Genomic DNA, 17,108 nt, shown 5'->3' with positions numbered 1-17,108 from the left:
GGGATTGGAGTATGATATTCTGGAGGATTAAAGATAGGATTAAAACAAAGAATTAAAACCATTAAAACCAAGAATCAACTACCCAGCAAAACTGAGTAAAATACTTCTGGGCAAATGAAATAGAGGACTTTCAAGCATTCTTGATGAAAAGACCAGATGTAATAGAAAACTTGACTTTCAAATACAAGAATCTAGAGAAGTATGAAAAGGTAAACGGGAAAGAGAAATCATAAGAGACTTACTAAAGTTCAACTGTTATATTCCTTTATGGTAATATGATATTTGTAACTCATGAGACCTTTCTCAGTATTAAGGTAGTTGAAGGGAATATTCATATATACAGACAGAGGGCGCAGGGTGAATTGAATATGAAGGGATGATATCTAAAAAAATAAAATTAAGGGGTGAGAGAGGAATATATCTGGAGAAGGAGAAAGGGAAAGATAGAATGAGGTAAAGTATCTCACATAAAAGTGAGAAGAAAAAGTTGTTATAATGGAAGGGAAGAGGGGGTAGGTGAATGAACGAATCTTGTTCTCATTGGATTTGGCTTAAGGAGGGAATACATACACACTCAATTGGGTATCTTACCCTACAGGAAAGTAGTGGGAAGGGGATAAGAGGGGGAGATGATAGAAGGGAGGGCAGATTCAGGGAAGAGATAGTCAAAAGCAAACATTTTGAAAAGGGACAGGGTCAAAGAAGAAAATTGGATAAAGGGGGACAGGATAGGATGGAGGGAAATATAGTCAGTCTTTCACAACATGACTACTATGGAAGTATTTTGCATAATAATACATATATAACCAATACTGAATTGCTTGCCTTCTCAAGGAGGGTGCATAGAGAGGGAAGAAGGGAGAGAATTTGGAATTCAAAGTTCTAAAAACAAATGTTTAAAAAATGATTCTTTATATGCAACTGGGAAATAAGATATACAGGCAATGGGGTATAGAAATCTATCTTGTCCTACCAGAAAGTAAAGGGAAAGTGGATGGGGAGGAAGGGGGTGATAGAAGGGAAGGCAGATTGGGGAAAGGGACAATCAGAATACATGCCATCTTGGGGTGGGGGGGAGGGTAGAGATGGAGAGAAAATTTGTAACTCAAAATCTTGTGGAAATGAATGTTGCAAACTAAAAATAAATTCAAAAAAAGAAAACAACAAAAAGAAATTATTTTGTGTCTGGCACTATGCTAGGCATGTAAGATTCAGTGATAAAAAGGAAACAACCTCTGCTCTCAAGGAGTTTACATTCTGTTGGGGTAAACAAAATGCAAATATTTAAGTTTATACAATATATATGAAAGAAAATATAAGGTAATAGAAGGATCTGCATCAAGTGGGATTATGAAAGAGGTGATGCATGAAATGATCATTAAAAGAGATTAAGAATTATATTTGTGAAAATTTAAAAGTTTTTTCAATGATCAAACTTTTTTTTTCTTTCTTTCACCTTTCTCCCCTGGGGGTGGGGGAACTCTTGTAATAAACATGCTTAATAAAAAAGAAACATAACGGCTGCATCCAAATATGTCTCATTCTGCATATTTAGTCCATCACTTCTCTGGCAGAAGATGGGTAGCATGCTTCAGTATCAGTCCCTGGAATCCTGGCTGATCATTGCATTAGTTAGAACTCAAGCCTTTCAGAATTATTATTATTATTATTATTACTTTTACCATTTCGTCAGAGTATAAATTCTTCTTTTGGTTCTGCTCATTTCGCTCTGCATCAGTTTTCCCGGGTTTCTCTAAAAACCATTCCTTTTATCCTTTCTTATAGCACAATAGTATTCTTTTATAGTCACAAACTATAATTTGTTTATCCATTCCTTAATTGGTGGGTACCCATTTAGTTTCCAGTTCTTGGCTATGTAAGAAAAAAAAAAAAGAGCTGCTACAAATAGTGTTGTACTCATTAACAAATCAAATCACCAAGCATATGTTAAGTGCTTACTTACTATGTGCTAGGCACTGTGCCAAGTGCTGAGGATACAAAGGTAAAAAATAATCACTATTCTCATGGAGCCCATAGTTTAAAGGGTCCATTTTCTCTTTATTTGCTTTCTTTGAGATATCAATGGAATTGCTAGATCGAAGGAGATGTACGGGGTGGTAACTTCGGGGACATAGTTCCAAATTACTTTCCAAAATGGCTTTATCTGAAATGTATCTGCTTTCATTTCTGCCTTTTAGAATTACTAATCTCTTCAAATTAAAATTAATTCAAGTAATTCACAAACTGTTTGAAACATAGGAAAATTAGGGCTTCTACCCAATTCCACCTATTATACAAATATGATCCTGATACCTAAGCTAGAGAGATTTGAAACAGAGAAAGGAAACTGTAGACTGTTATTTCTAATGAATATTAATGCAAAAATTTGAAATAGAATATTAGCCAAAAAAACGCTACAGAAATATCACAATAATTATACATGATTAGAAGACTGGACTTATACAAAGAATGCAAGATTGATTAAATATTAGCAAAAGTCTAAACATAATAAAAAGAATAACAAAAAATCTTATAATTATATCTGTGATTATACCAATAGACAGAAAAAAAGCTTTTTTTTTTTTTAACAAACTACAATACCCATTCCTGTTCAAATATTTAGCAAACATAAGAATAAATAGATCTTTCCCTAATGTGGTAAGTACTATTTATCTAGAACAATTCTATATTATAAACATAAATTAGAGTTTTTTCTAATAATATTAGGGGTAAAACAGGAATATCCATTATCACTACTACTATTCAATGACAGTAATGGTAGTTGTAGCAATAGAAGAGCAAAGAAATTGAGGGAATAAACATAGGCAGAGAGAACTATAGAGAGTAAACTAAAAACCAATTGAAACTATAACTTCGGGGGCAGCTACGTGGCACAATGAGTAGGGCACCGGCCCTGGAGTTGAGAGGACTTGGGTTCAAATGTGGCCTCAGATAGTTGACACATTTTACTAGCTGTATGACCCTGGGCAAGTCACTTAACCCCAATTGCCCTGCCTGCCCCCCACAAAAAAAGAAACTGTAACTTTGGCAAAGCTGAAGGCCATAAAACAAACCCACATAAATCATAAGCATTTCTGTATGTTATCAGCAAGACCCAACAGGAAGAGAAAGATAAATTCCATTTAAAATAACTACAGCACATATAAAATACATGGAAATCTTCCTACTAAGATATACATAGAAATTATCTGAAAGCAACGACAAAATGCCATCTATAGAAATAAAGACAGACCTAAATAATTGGAGAAATGTTAATTGCTCATGTGAAGACTGAGCTAATGTCATAAAAATGACAATACTACCTAAATTAATTTACTCATTCAGTGTCATGCCAATCAAAGTACTAAAAGATTACCTTATTGAAGTAGAAATAATAACAATGAAATTCATTTGAAGTAATATGGAGGTAGAGAAGATAAAAAATCTCAAGGAAAGGATGGATCTTAGCAGTACTAAATGCCAAACTATTCTAAAAAAACATTAATCGCTGAAATGATTTGGCATTGATTAAAAATAGAGAGTCTGTGATTTCATGGACTTTGATGTGATCAGCACAAAATCATCAGGAAATAAAAGCATCTAGAAGGCCTCACCATAAACAGATATATAAAACATTCATTAAGCATATTATATCTTCAGGCATTGGGACAAGTGCTGAGAAGTTACATGCAGGCAAGCAAGATAATCCCTTCCCTCAAGGAGTTTACATTCTAATGAGGGAAGATATAAAGTAAGCAGAAGAGGGAAGGAGTGTATGAGCACAGCAGTGTACTTTGAAAATGGTGGCTGGGAAAAGTTGTGGAGACCTGCGAAAGCTCACCTGAGTCCAGAGTGGTTCCAGGGCACAGAATCCAGAATGGATTCCTTTGTCCATCTGGACTCTACACTGAATCTCCTCCATCACAGTAGAACATGCATTTCCTTGTTTTATGCCTCTGCTGATGTTATCAGAAGGTCATCAAACAGGATTGTTTTGGTTCTTACATTTTCAAAGGAATCTTGCATGATCTTGACTTACAGATGGGACGCATCTTGTTGTAAAAGAGCCTGTATGTAAGTCAGTATTTTGTTCTAATGTGTCAAATGGTTTTACTTAGTTAACAAATGAGCAGAATGTGGTCTTATAATTTCTTCATCTTTCAGTCAATTGTGAGATATTAAAGATGAGGCCAGCTATTGAAAATTGTTTGAGAAAGCCTGATGCTTCTCTACTAAAGCCCTCATTGAGAGGTGCTTTCCCCATCCTTAGTGCCAATTTTAGTTCATTAAGCACTTCAGTGACTGTGATTTTATGATATAAATGTGATGGTTTCACATCTTTGATAGAAAAAAAATTGTTGTACTCATTTTTGCAAGTCCTCTCCACTTCTATTTGTAATCCTCTTCCATTTTCATCCTTAAATGACTTTGAGATGCCTGGTAAGGTAGGATCACTATCCACCAGGGTTCCTTCTACCTCCTGCAACACTAGCTTTTTCCTGAAAAGTGACAATGCTGTGCTCAGGATTTGATTGACTTATGGGGCTAAAGCTCAAAATATTCCACGCTTGGTGTAGCTTCTTGGTAGCCTTTGTCCATATTGATATAACTTTTTGGTCACCCTTGGTCATAAAAAGGGCTCACTGACATGGAATCAGGACACTTCAGACTTGGTGGCTGTTCCAAGACCACAGAGTCACCACATACTTTGTAACCACACATATTTCCACATAGAAATGCTACACCATTTCTATATGGAAATGCGAGTGGGGTGGGACATGTCTATATGCCCAAGCTAAGTGTTAGACTATGCTTGTTAAATATCTTTTCTATGCTATGGCAAAACAGAAGGAGAAAAAAACCCCTTCCTTTTCTTAGCTGTTAAATGACCTTCACATGCCTCATTTCTTCTGACATCAAACCTGTACTGATAGGGTACTGGCCTGAGCAACTCTTAACACATGGCAGAGCAGGATCACAAGTATGTAAGAAGCATTCCAAAGTAAAAATGACAGTTCTCTGGAAAAGGGCATTTATATGCAAGAAGGGCAGATGAAATTCAGAAGATATACAGGGGAGTCTGCAGAATGCTGACATTACCCTTGGCTCTAGCAGGGAAATCCCTAAGTGGTGGAATTTGGTCAACGATATAGAAGGTGAAAAGGCTGCCATTACTTTAGACTTTTCTCATGTGGGTCTGCCATGGCCATACCTAAAATTTCCCATCAGAATAGGAGCTCCTATCAAATCAACAAGCATTTATTAAGTTCTTACTACTCTTGTCAGGATTCGCATGCCGAGATCATCTCTCTCTTTGGACTCGTCTCTTTTTACTATTTGGAGATACTCTATTTTCCAGAGCTAAGGTCCAGCAAGGAAGCTGTGCATGACAACAATCCTTTGTGCTCACCCTCTGGATGAACTCTGCTGCAACTACATCACAGAACTGATGGTCCCTGAGCTCAGACAAACACCAACAGGTCCAGACATGGATGCTATGATTAAATTTTTTGTCACTAGACAACCTTGCCTCACTGTTGCTGTTGTGCCTAATCACTGTTGCTTTACCACACTGTTGATTTGTCGTCTAGCCACAACTATATGTATGAGTGAGGCTCAGCCTCACTGCCTTGGGCCTCCTCCTAGGAGAAACCCCAGCACACCCATATAGTTTCCCTCTACCAAAGAAATAAAGAAGGCTTTTTGCCTATAACCTCCATGAGCTCTTTGGTTTTATTTTATTTTATTTTATTTTATTTTATTTTATCTTTCAGAGTTAACAGTTGAGGCTCTTTGAGCTCTTCAGTATTTTTCAGTTAACAGCAGTTCTGTAACCTCTGACTTTTTGATCATTTATTTTCAGAGTTGACTCTCTCTAGGCACTGTGTTAAGTGCTAGGGATACTGAGGAAGGCACAAGCAGTTCCTGCCCTCAAGCAGCTCAGAATCTAGTTGGGGAGAGGGGTGAGACGGCATTCAAACAACTATATACAAATAAGATATATACAAGGTAAATTGGAGATGATTATCTCAGCAAGAAGGCACCATCATTAAGTGGGGCTAGGAAAAACTTTTTACAAAGGGTAGGATTTTAGCTAACTTTTGAAGGAAGCCAGGGAAGCTAGGGGATTGAGGAGAGGAGGTAGAGAATTCCAGGCTTTGGGGACAGCTAGTGAAAATGCCTAGAGTCAAGAGATGGAGTGTCTTGTGTAAGACACAGCAAATAGGCCACTGGATCCTAGAATACCTGGAGGGGATTAAGAAGCCCAGAAAGGTAGGAAGGGACCAGGTTATATAGGACTTTAAAAGTTAAACAAAAGATTTTATATTTCATCCTGCAGGTGATAGGGAAACAACTGGAGATTTGAGACATGATGTGGTCAGACTGGTGCTTTAGGATGATCACTTTAATCGTTAAGTGGACTAGGGAGTAGGGAGAGATCAAGCAGGGAGGCCACCCAGAAGTCTATTGTCATAGTCTAGGTGGGAGGTGATGGATGAGTGCCTGAGCCACGGTGGTAGCAGTGTCATACACGGATAGAACAGACATCAGTAACGACGTCCGCTAATACCAAGGACAAGAAAACATAGCTTTTGAGTGAATAAACAAAAAAGATGCCAGTGACCAAAGCCATCATTTTTCTTTTCCTTGATTGAAGCGTGTGTTATAAAAGCATGTCTATGTCTACCTACTTGTGTACCTACTCGGTTGAGGATTTTAAGTGTAATCATTGGACTGAGCCAAATATATACACATATATTCAAACACATATACACATATGTATCCATATATAAAACACAAATATATTCACACAAACACATACTGTGTTTGCGTCTTTGCCCATGTGTTAACAGATTTTATCATTTATCATTATTTGGAAACATATCCCAAGGGAAATGCCAGTTACTGTGTATATTATGTTTGACTGGACACATAATTGAGAATTGTTTGAGATTGCTTTTATGAGTCAACAGAGGATATGAACACAGTCTATCATTCCATTTTTATGCTAAACGCCAGCTAACATCAGCTAAAACCCAGCATTTAAACACTTGATATGAAAAATTATAATTACAGTCCTTATCATATAGAACCTGATTATCTCCCCAAGTTGGTTCTTCATTGTGGTGTATAATCTCTTTTGTTTGTGCAGCCTCCCTAAAGATAATGTCTGTAGTATCTCACCCTTTCTTGATAGGTTATGTCAACATGAAAATTCTGAAAGTGATGTCAGTGAAACATGAAATTAATTTTGTATGGCTTAAGAGTTTTGCCAAAACAGCAGTCATATCTTAAAAGTGGTTACTGAAAATTCAGCTGTGTCCTGTTGATGGAAAGTTTAATTTTTCTCCCAGGATTTAGGGTTTTGGGTTTTTTTTTTTTGCTATGACCCCTCATACAACCCAAGGATATCAAAACCCATATGCTTTCATGGCATTTTGTGCCCAAGAGATTGGTTAGCCCATTCCCAGGTGGGAGCCTACAGTAAATCTAACCATTTATCTGGTTGCCTCTGCTGCATAAGAGAAAGGAGATAGGAAGATATAGTAATAAATCAATAGGGGAGGAGATTATAGGAATGCTTCTTGGGATTTGGGGGTGAGGTGGAGGACTTTTAACCCACTCCAACATTACAAGTTCTGAAGTTTCCTGAAACAGTCATAGCCTTTGAGATCCAAATTAGTTTTATATTGAATTTCAGGAGAGATGGGGGTGGGGAGGGAGGAGGGAGGAGAGAGGAAAGAGGAAGGAGGAAGAGGGAGAGGGAGAGAGAAGGGAAGGGGAGGAAAAAGGAAAAGAGAGCCACCCCTTAGCTTTTGACTTTGTTTCTCTTTCCAGCTCTACTAATCAAAGTACAACTAATTGGAATTGGTTGGGGGAGAAGGGGTAATTTATTAGGGAAGAAGACCAGATAACAGGAGAATAAGGTTCAGGTCCTTGCACGGATACTCACTGTGGGTCACTATTGGATAAGGTGGTCTTTTAGGTCCCTTCCAGGTTTAATTATCTCTGAGTCTCACCGCCTATGAAGTGGTGTCTCCTCTCCTCTCCCACCCCCTGCATCCCACCATCAGAGGATGCCTTTTATGCTGTTTGATACAGGCAGTTTGTGGTGTTGATTCCTAGTTACCACTCTGATAACAATTGACATCTTCATAGTATCTTAAAGTTTGCAAAGTGCTTTCCTCACACAAACCTTTGAAGTTGACAGTAGAGATAAGATTGTTCCTATTTTCATATGAGAAAACTAAGAGACAGGGAGGATATATGATTTGCCCAAGCTAATAGGTTCCAGAGTCATGATCTGAATTCAGGTTTTATGCCTACAACTTCAGTGCTCTTACCACCACACCACAATTCCCTTGACTAGGATTTTCTTTCCAACCTAAACTTTACCCAGTTGCTAGTAGTTCAAAAAGTGTGATATACTCCTTCATTTTAACAGAGGTTTTCTAAACTTTAACCAGAAGGACTATAAAGTATGCAGGAATTATCCCTGTCCTTGTAACCTAGTGACAGATTTGGAGGACAGATCTGACATCCTCACACTCAGGCCATTTCCCACTTCACTTTCACGTAAGGTCAGTACTGCAGAGAATCATGATCACAAATGGTCCAAAGCTGCCACTTTCCCTACTTGCCTCAGTGACACCAAAAATTGTGCTTCAAAGATTCATCTAATCTTTGAGGGGGAAGCACTCCTCTGTCAACACAGATCATAGCCTTGGTCAATGAGCTTTGAGAGCTTCTGTGACCTGAACATTCATCATCCTACAGAATAACAACCAGTGATGAGCGTCTCTAAATTTAGCTCGGCATCAGCCATTGAACAATTACTATATCAGACCCTAATCACCACTGTCTGGATTGTTGCGATAGTGTTTCCCCCCTTTTTTGGAGGCAGTTGGGGTTAAGTGATTTGCCCAGGGTCACATAGCTAGTAAGCGTCTCAGGATGGATTTGAACTCAGGTCCTCCTGACTCAAGGGCTGGTTCTCTATCCATTGTACCGCCTAGCTGCCCCTGCAATAGTTTTCCAATGGGTCTTAGTGGTCTCCCTGTTTGGCAGTGAAGAGAGCATGTGGTCTGGAGTCAGGAAGAGTTGAGTTCAAATTCTGCCTCAGACATTTACTAGTCATGTGACCCCAGGCAATCATTTAACTTCTGCCTCAGTTTCCTCATCTGTAAAATGGGGATAATAATACTACCTGAGGAGCAATTGAAATAACATTTGTAAAGCACTTAGCGCAGTGCCTGGCACATAGTAAATGCTGTTTAAATGTTAGCCATTATTATTATTATATCCTCTCTCCATGAAGAGTTTCAAATCTCTCACTAGATAGTTGCTGGAACATGACGCCTGGAGTCAGGAAGACTTGAGTTCAAATTTAGCCTCAGATACTTACAACCCTATAACCTTAAGTACATCATTTAAACTTTCTCTCTGTTTTCTCAAATGTAAAACGGTAATAACAGGAGCACCTAGCTTAAGGGATCACGGTAAGGATCAAATAAGACAATATTTGTGAAAAGTGCCTGCTACATAGATGTTATATAAATGCTATGCCCCACCCCCCCCCATACACACATACACACATACACTAATCTATCCTCCACATACTTGCCAAAGTAATTTATTTTCCTAAAGTGTGGTTCTGACTCTCTTACTCTTCCCCTCGCCCTCTCCAGCTCCTGCCAATAAACTACACTGGCTCTCCATTACATCTTTAATCAAATATAGAGTCCTTGGGTGGCACATAAAGCTCTCTACAACTGGCTTTTTCCTTCCCTTGCAGTTTTCTTCACTTCTCTTCCTCTCCATATACCCTAGGATCCATCCATACTGGACAATTTGCAGCTCTTCATTTCATCTGCTGTCTCTGCACCTCGAATGCTCTCTCTCCTCCCTTCTTCCTTTTAGAACCCTCACCTTCCTTCAACGAATGACTCAAATATTACCCTTTTTCCTGGTCTCTTCAGCTCCTTCTCTAAGGTTGCTTTTGCTTACTCTGTGTGTATCTTGCATGTACCTGTTTATTTACATGATATCTCTTCTATTAGAAGGTAAACTCCTTGGGGGCAGAGATTGTTTTTGCCTTTTGGGGGTGCAGAATATATGTGTGGGAAAAGGCTGCCTATGTGTTCACACATACATACACACAGAGTTAGAGTTTGTCTTGGAAAGATATTTACCTTCAATGAGTGACAGGCAGAGCCTAGGACCTTCAAGACTGGATATTATTCCCTACAGTCTCTAAGAGGGTTATTGGGCTAAGACTAATAATTATCTGCCCCACCTCAAATATCTAGGTTCAGAACAAAAGATACTTCCTTGATTGCTTTTAAAGGGGAAGGTGGTATTCAGTTTATAGTCATCACCATTAGCCCCTTCTCACCAAAAGCTGGTCACCCAAAGGATTGTCATAAATAGCAATAGTGAAAAAACTCATTTATCCAAGCAAAGGAGGAAAAAATTGGAGAAACCCTACAGATTAGACTACATCAAGGAATACAAACTACCCTTTAGCTGGGAATGAGATAACAGCTTAGCTCAAACCAGGAGAAAGAATGATCTCACTGAGAACACCATTCTCAGTAGTCCCTAGAATTTCAAGACTTGAAAGTCAAAAAACATGATGTCACTATCTCCCATACATGTCTACAGCTCTAGCGGTTACAATTCTCCATCCAAAAGTTTGAGTCATTCAAAAGTCAGTTTCTCTGTCTATCTCTGTCTCTGTCTGTCTCTCTCCTCCTCTCTCTCCTGCCTCCCTAGAGATTTTTGTCTCAAAGTGTATCTGCAACCAACTCAAGTAAGTCTCTTATGGCCAGTGAGCAACATAACATTGAATATTCTCTCAGTCAGTCAAGAGTCATGCCTCCCTCCACATTGGAAGCACAGGGCTGGCCCTCCACAAAAACAAGCCCAGGCTTGGACAGATAGGGGTTATCTTTGTATCCCCATCACTTAACACACTGCTGGGCAAATAGTAATTGTTAATAAATGTTTACTTACTGTGTTAGGTGCTGAAAAAATAAAGACAGACATGAAATAGGCCCTGCCCTCAAAGTATCCATAGAGGACTCAAAATATATGTGTAAATATATATATATGCATATATGTATGCATATATATATACATATGCATATATATATTCTGTGTATATACACATATGCTTTACATTGTAACAACAAATGCTGTTAGCAGCTGCTGTGGAGGTGTAAGACCAACAAGACCAAAAACACTAGCAAGTAGGAGGGCTGCTAGCATAAGTTCTTTGATCTGCTTTTCTAAGGAAAGTAACTTTAAGGTGTTTGCGATCTCACTTTAATTAAACATACATATATCATTCACTTAGTTCAGGGGAAAAAGTCAGCACCCTGAACTTCAGAGAAAACACAAACAGAAATTACAAGCAGAAATTATATAAACAGAGCAAATAACACAAATCAGCAGACAGGTCTTCTAACTTCTTTCCATAGCAATACATACATAGTTGCCAGAGAGGGAAGCACCAACATCTGGGTTTTCAAAGCTGGGGGACTCCTTAACAGCTACCTAGAGTCTCCTCTGGCAAAATCACAGGAACACTTCCAATGAGTGAGCCCCCAAAGCAAAATGCTAACCTCTGAGTATATATATGCTTCTTCAGGGTCAGAGGGCATCACAACCATGTGACCCAAATTCATGTGACTTATGCTTTCTTGTGACTTAAGCAGTTCATCAAAGACTCTTGATTGAAACAAAAGCAAGATTCAAAGGCACTTGATTGCCTTGATGCTGAGAAGCACTCCAAAAGAAAAAATAACAAAACATCCTACCCTGCTTGCCATTACATATATAATTACACATTTATATTGTATATATTTATACTTATGTAAATATATAATGCATATATTTGTATATATTTGTGTTTATATATGTGTGTTTATATATATTTAATGCATATTTATGTTATACTTACGTATTTATGTTATGCTATATTATGTATATAATATTTATATATATTTATATACATTTATATGCATATTATCACTGTGGAGGTGGGGAAGCTTGTAGCTGAGATTAGGGAGATTCAGGAATGCCTTCATATAGAAGGTGTTGCTTGAACTGAGCTTTGAAGGAAACTGCATAGCCATATGGCATCCTTGGAAGAGTATTGGTGTGAAAAGGATGGTCCTTTATTTAAGGGAGGGTTTGTAGCATTAAAAGAATAATGCAATTTTCCAAAAACAATGCAACTGATTCTCCTCCTCTTATTTGGTTCTGGGCCCTGCCCATTGTTCATCTGTAAGGACTATTCCGTACATATTTACCGATGTCATTAGCTCTATGGGTTGACTGTTAAACCACTTCATATCTGTGAAAGTGTTATTTTTCATTTACGTTTTTCCCCCCCTAAGTCGAACCATAGGCCAAGATACTTTGAGCAAGTATAACCTCATTTAGTAGGCTCTGAAATGTTCCATATTTAATGCAATCAATGCAATTATACCTGCAAATTGGAATATCTAGATGAGACCATAATACGTATCAGTTCCGGAATCAAAAGACTTCGTTCAAATCCCATATCTGAAATTTACTATCCATGTAACCTTGAGTAAGTATCTTGACTTCCCTCAGTCCTTATTTCCTTATCTATAAAATGATGAGGTTAGAACAGGTAGTCTTCTATGTCTTCTGATGTTCTTTACAGCTGTAAATCCATGATCCTATACAGAAGATTCCTCTTGATTTTGGACTTTGTGCTACTCATCTTCCATGATGCTGGCAAACACCTTGGGTGAGCATAGGTGTCCCTGTTTTACACCTCAGTATTAGTAATCAGGTTCATCAAACTAAGTTATCTCTGTTGTTCCATTCTGCAAGGCAGCTCGAATAATTTAGACATATGCACAGGAAGCATCTTATTGGAAAAGGCCCTTGAAGGAAGCCTTTTGCTATACTAAATCAAAAGCTTTTATATAGTCAACAAAAAATGTAGCAATTAGGGGCAGCTAGATGGCTCAGTAGATAGAGTGCTGGTTCTGGAGTCAGGAAGGCTTGAATTCAAATCCAACCTCAAAAACTTACTAGCTGTGTGACCTTGGGCAAGTCACTTAACCTCTGTTTACTTTAATCCACTGGAGAAAGAAATGGCAAACTGCTTCAGTATCTTTGCCAAGAAAACCCCACGGACAGTTTGTCCCACCAGGTCATGAAGAGTCAGACACAACTAAACAATGGTAAGTAGCAGAGGCAGGATTAGAACCCGTGTATTCTGATTCCAATCCAGTATCACCCCCCACCCCACCACACACATACCTCCCACCCACTACAACATGATACTTTAAAATTTTCAAAACAGACTTGTTCTTCCCTCCATTACGCCTCATTGTTTTATGAGGTGAGACTATACTCTCCCATTATTGTCCTCTATGTAACTTTGCAATCTGGTTGTCCTGTCTCTTCTCTTGGTAAAGGGATTGTTTGATCACTTAGGCAATTTCTAATGTATTTTGGTCTGGTGGTGGTAATTAACATAGGTTTAAATTCTTCAGGAAATGATAATAGTTTATGTCGATGTTCTTTAGTTAAGTTCCAATTTTTTTGACACTGTTGTTTAAATTGGCGAGGACAGAGCTGCCTTAGTTTCTTGTCATCTTTTCCTCACATTTGTTATTCTTAATTGAGATTTATTTTGATCATTGATAATTGAGTGGTCTGATTATACATAGCTAATTCAATTGCCTCCATAACCAGATGTATTAAATGCATTCGAATACAGTGAATTTCCTTTTGTGTTATTTAGTGTTCAATATAGCAAGCATTTCTTGGTTGTCTCCTTGAAGAATGTAATTACGTTATATAGCTGTGGATTTGCTATATAGTCTACAGGCCTTTAGCCTGTTTCATTTCTTACTCCTGAACCATATTTTCTCTGTTCTCTCTTATTCCCATCTTTGCATTAACATTAGTAGCGATTAAATTAATTAAGAAGGTCTTGTCAAGTTTTTCATAGAATTTTTTAATATCCTTTTCCCCTGAAATACATGTTGATGTGTTGGCTCCAATTATCTTCATGGTGATCTTTTTCTTCACTATAAAGATTTGCAGTTGTGATGACCATGAGACAACCAGGTATCCAATGAAACAATGGTTCTTGTTGCCTTTTTACAAGCACTAAAACCAGCTCTGCCTACTTCTTTGTCTTCCCATTCAAAGACAACATAGGAGCCTTCCTTCTACTTATCTGTAATTTCATTTTGTCTTTTGGTTTCATTTATAGTGAGAATACCAATTTATAATTTCTTTCAATGCTTAGCACGTTGCTTGGCACATAGCAGGTACTTATTAAATATTTGTTGATTTGATTGGCTCCAATAGTGTGTCAACTTATTGATCCCAATAAGTTGTTTGGATGGCTAGGATGTCATAGTACTAAGAGTTGAGATGTTCTTTACAGAAGTTAAAAAAATCTGTGATTCATAGATCATAGATTTAGAACTGGGAGGGATTTTAGAAGTCAAAACCAACTCTCATTTTTGTTTTTGTTTTGTTTTTTTGGGAAGGGGGAAGGCAAGGCAATTAGGGTTAAGTGACTTCCCCAAGGTCACACAGCAAGTAAGCGTGTCAAGTGTCTGAGGCTGGATTTGAACTCAGGTCGTCCTGACTCCAGGGCTGGCGCTCTACTCATTGTGCCACCTAGCTGCTCCCAACTCTCTCATTTTATATCTGAGGAAACTAGGGCACAGAGAGATTAAGTAACAACCAAGGTCACAGCTACTAAATAGACTTAGCCTATTTCCAACACTATACTCAAAGGCTTTCCGGCATACTAGATCCTTCCAGAGTCTGCATTCTTCTTACAAAGTCATGAAGAACCCTGCCATGATGGTGTAAGGAAAAGGATCTTAACAACCACTGGCCACCAACACCTAAGCTAAAACTGAGCAGATAGCGATTTGTCTAATATTCATGCCAAAAAGCCAAGAAGCCTGATGATTTCATTCCTTAAGTAGTATGTCTCTGATGGGAGAAGTTGTGGTAGGTCGGTGGGGAAGGTAGTGAAACTGGTAAAACATGTGTCAGGTTGTTTAAGTGTCTGGTTGAATTCATTTCCAAGGCTATAACCTCTACTTTCTTTACTATTCATTGGTCCTTAAACACTTGGAATGTGTTTGAAGAAGAGCTCTATGTAAGCACACAGTGATAGTGATAGCATTGCTACTTCCATTATTACTTGGCTTAGTATAATGCCTTTCATGAGTTAATAGTGTTTCATGAATTTCTTAGCAGAGAAACCTTGAAAAGCTGCTACAAAGATCAAGGAGGACTTTTCTAAGCAATCTCTCCAAATTTCTTTTTCAGAAGCTAGGACTTCACAGTGCTATAGCAGAAAGAAACAAAGACATGAAATGAAAGTTTAAAAATGAATCTATATGACAAATCTTGTAGTATAATTTTTGTGGTTAACCGAAAAACACGTTATGAGTCAAGTCTTTGGAAAGAGGTTAGTAATTAAAGACAAATGCTATGACATAATCATTTACATGCAGCAGAAAGATTTTAGATTAAATCTGGCCTGACCCACAGCTCAGCAAGTGTTATCGTGGATTCTTGAAAGTCATTCATTTATTTACGTTCTAATTTGGCCCACATGTTTTATTAAAAACAAAGAAAAAAAAGCTTGTATTTCTCATAGGAACTAGTTGGACTCCAACACTGGTTAATGAGACTGGTGAATTTGGGAATAGATCTCTAGTGTGTACGGACATAACCGCTGAACAACATTTCAGCTTTAAAACACCTCATCTGAAAAAAGAAAAAAAAAAGACTTGGTACTTTCCGACAAATGCTTTAAGGGAGTAAGTTTTCTTGAATTTTGTCAGTCCACTGTCTAGGTCTAGGCAATGCCAAAAGAGATGGTCAATTCAGTGGGGATAGAAAAGTGTGTTAAATAAGGGTTTTTTTTATCATTCAGAGTTTTAGAGAGGGAGAAAAAAAAGTTGTTAAATTGAAATGTTTAACTTCTCACGACATTTTCTTTTCTTTTGTATCATATAGCCATAACCTCCATCACTATTCAAAGTAGCTTGACCTAGAGAGACCAACTCTTGGAGAGAGAAGCTGTTCTCCAGTCTCCATCCTTTGTGCTGTAATATGAAACATGCCATACAAGCCCAAGAGAAGGCCCCTTGGTTTTCCAAATGCTATTAAATTTTAGATGCTGCCTTTATTAAAAGCATGAAACAGTGGGGGAATAATGGAGATGGTCCCAGACATCCACTTTTGCTCTAAAGAGTGGTAGAATTGCTAAGGTAAGACAACAGAGGCTTTTAAAGAAGAAGCACATAATGAAATAATGGTATCTGTAATTTGATTAGTTAGCTGGGTTTCTGTAAGGCTCATAAGCCATTCTGCCAAGGAACTACGTACTTGTCTTCTGAAAGGAAGAGACACTGAGTCCAAGGTTCCTTCCAGCTAAAATAGTCTACGATTCAATGAAATGTGATTTAGTCATATTTAGTCAAAGCAAAGTACCAATAGCTATAATACAAAAAAAATGGTGAAATGGAAAAGTGGTAATGAGCAGACAGGTTCAAGTCCTAGTCTTACCATTTACTACTCACCATGTGAGCATGAACAAGCCAATCCCCCTTAGTTTCTTCATCAATAAAATAACAGAGTTAGATTAGACAATCCCAAAGGACCCTTCTAGATATGTCTAATACATTTCTTCAACTGGATGAGTGTCACCTTGTAACAATAACAGGGCCACCTTCAGTTTTCTCTCAGGGTTGAAGAACACAAACACAGCAGGAGAAGCAGGGGGGTCTGGGTAAGTGAGTAAGAGGAGTGAGCAGCATGCCAGTGTCAAGAGAGATGGAGAGTGATGGAAATATAACTTAAGAGACTAGTTGATTGCATTCTTGGAAATGCTTCTGATTTTTCATAGCATCACAGATGTTCAGAGAGCCAAGAAGGTTTAAGTCACAGTCTTCTTTATGCTTCTTTTTGTTCTTTGTCCTTCAAAATTGAAAATATATTTCCATCAATTGGAATTGTAAAGTAATAGCAACTACATGAACCTCTACTATACCTTAACCTATGGTGGCTGTTATTGC

Source organism: Trichosurus vulpecula, chromosome 4 (assembly GCF_011100635.1).
Source record: "Trichosurus vulpecula isolate mTriVul1 chromosome 4, mTriVul1.pri, whole genome shotgun sequence".
Taxonomy (NCBI): domain Eukaryota; kingdom Metazoa; phylum Chordata; class Mammalia; order Diprotodontia; family Phalangeridae; genus Trichosurus; species Trichosurus vulpecula.
The sequence above is the reverse complement of the archived record's forward strand: the minus strand, read 5'-3'. Positions refer to the sequence as shown.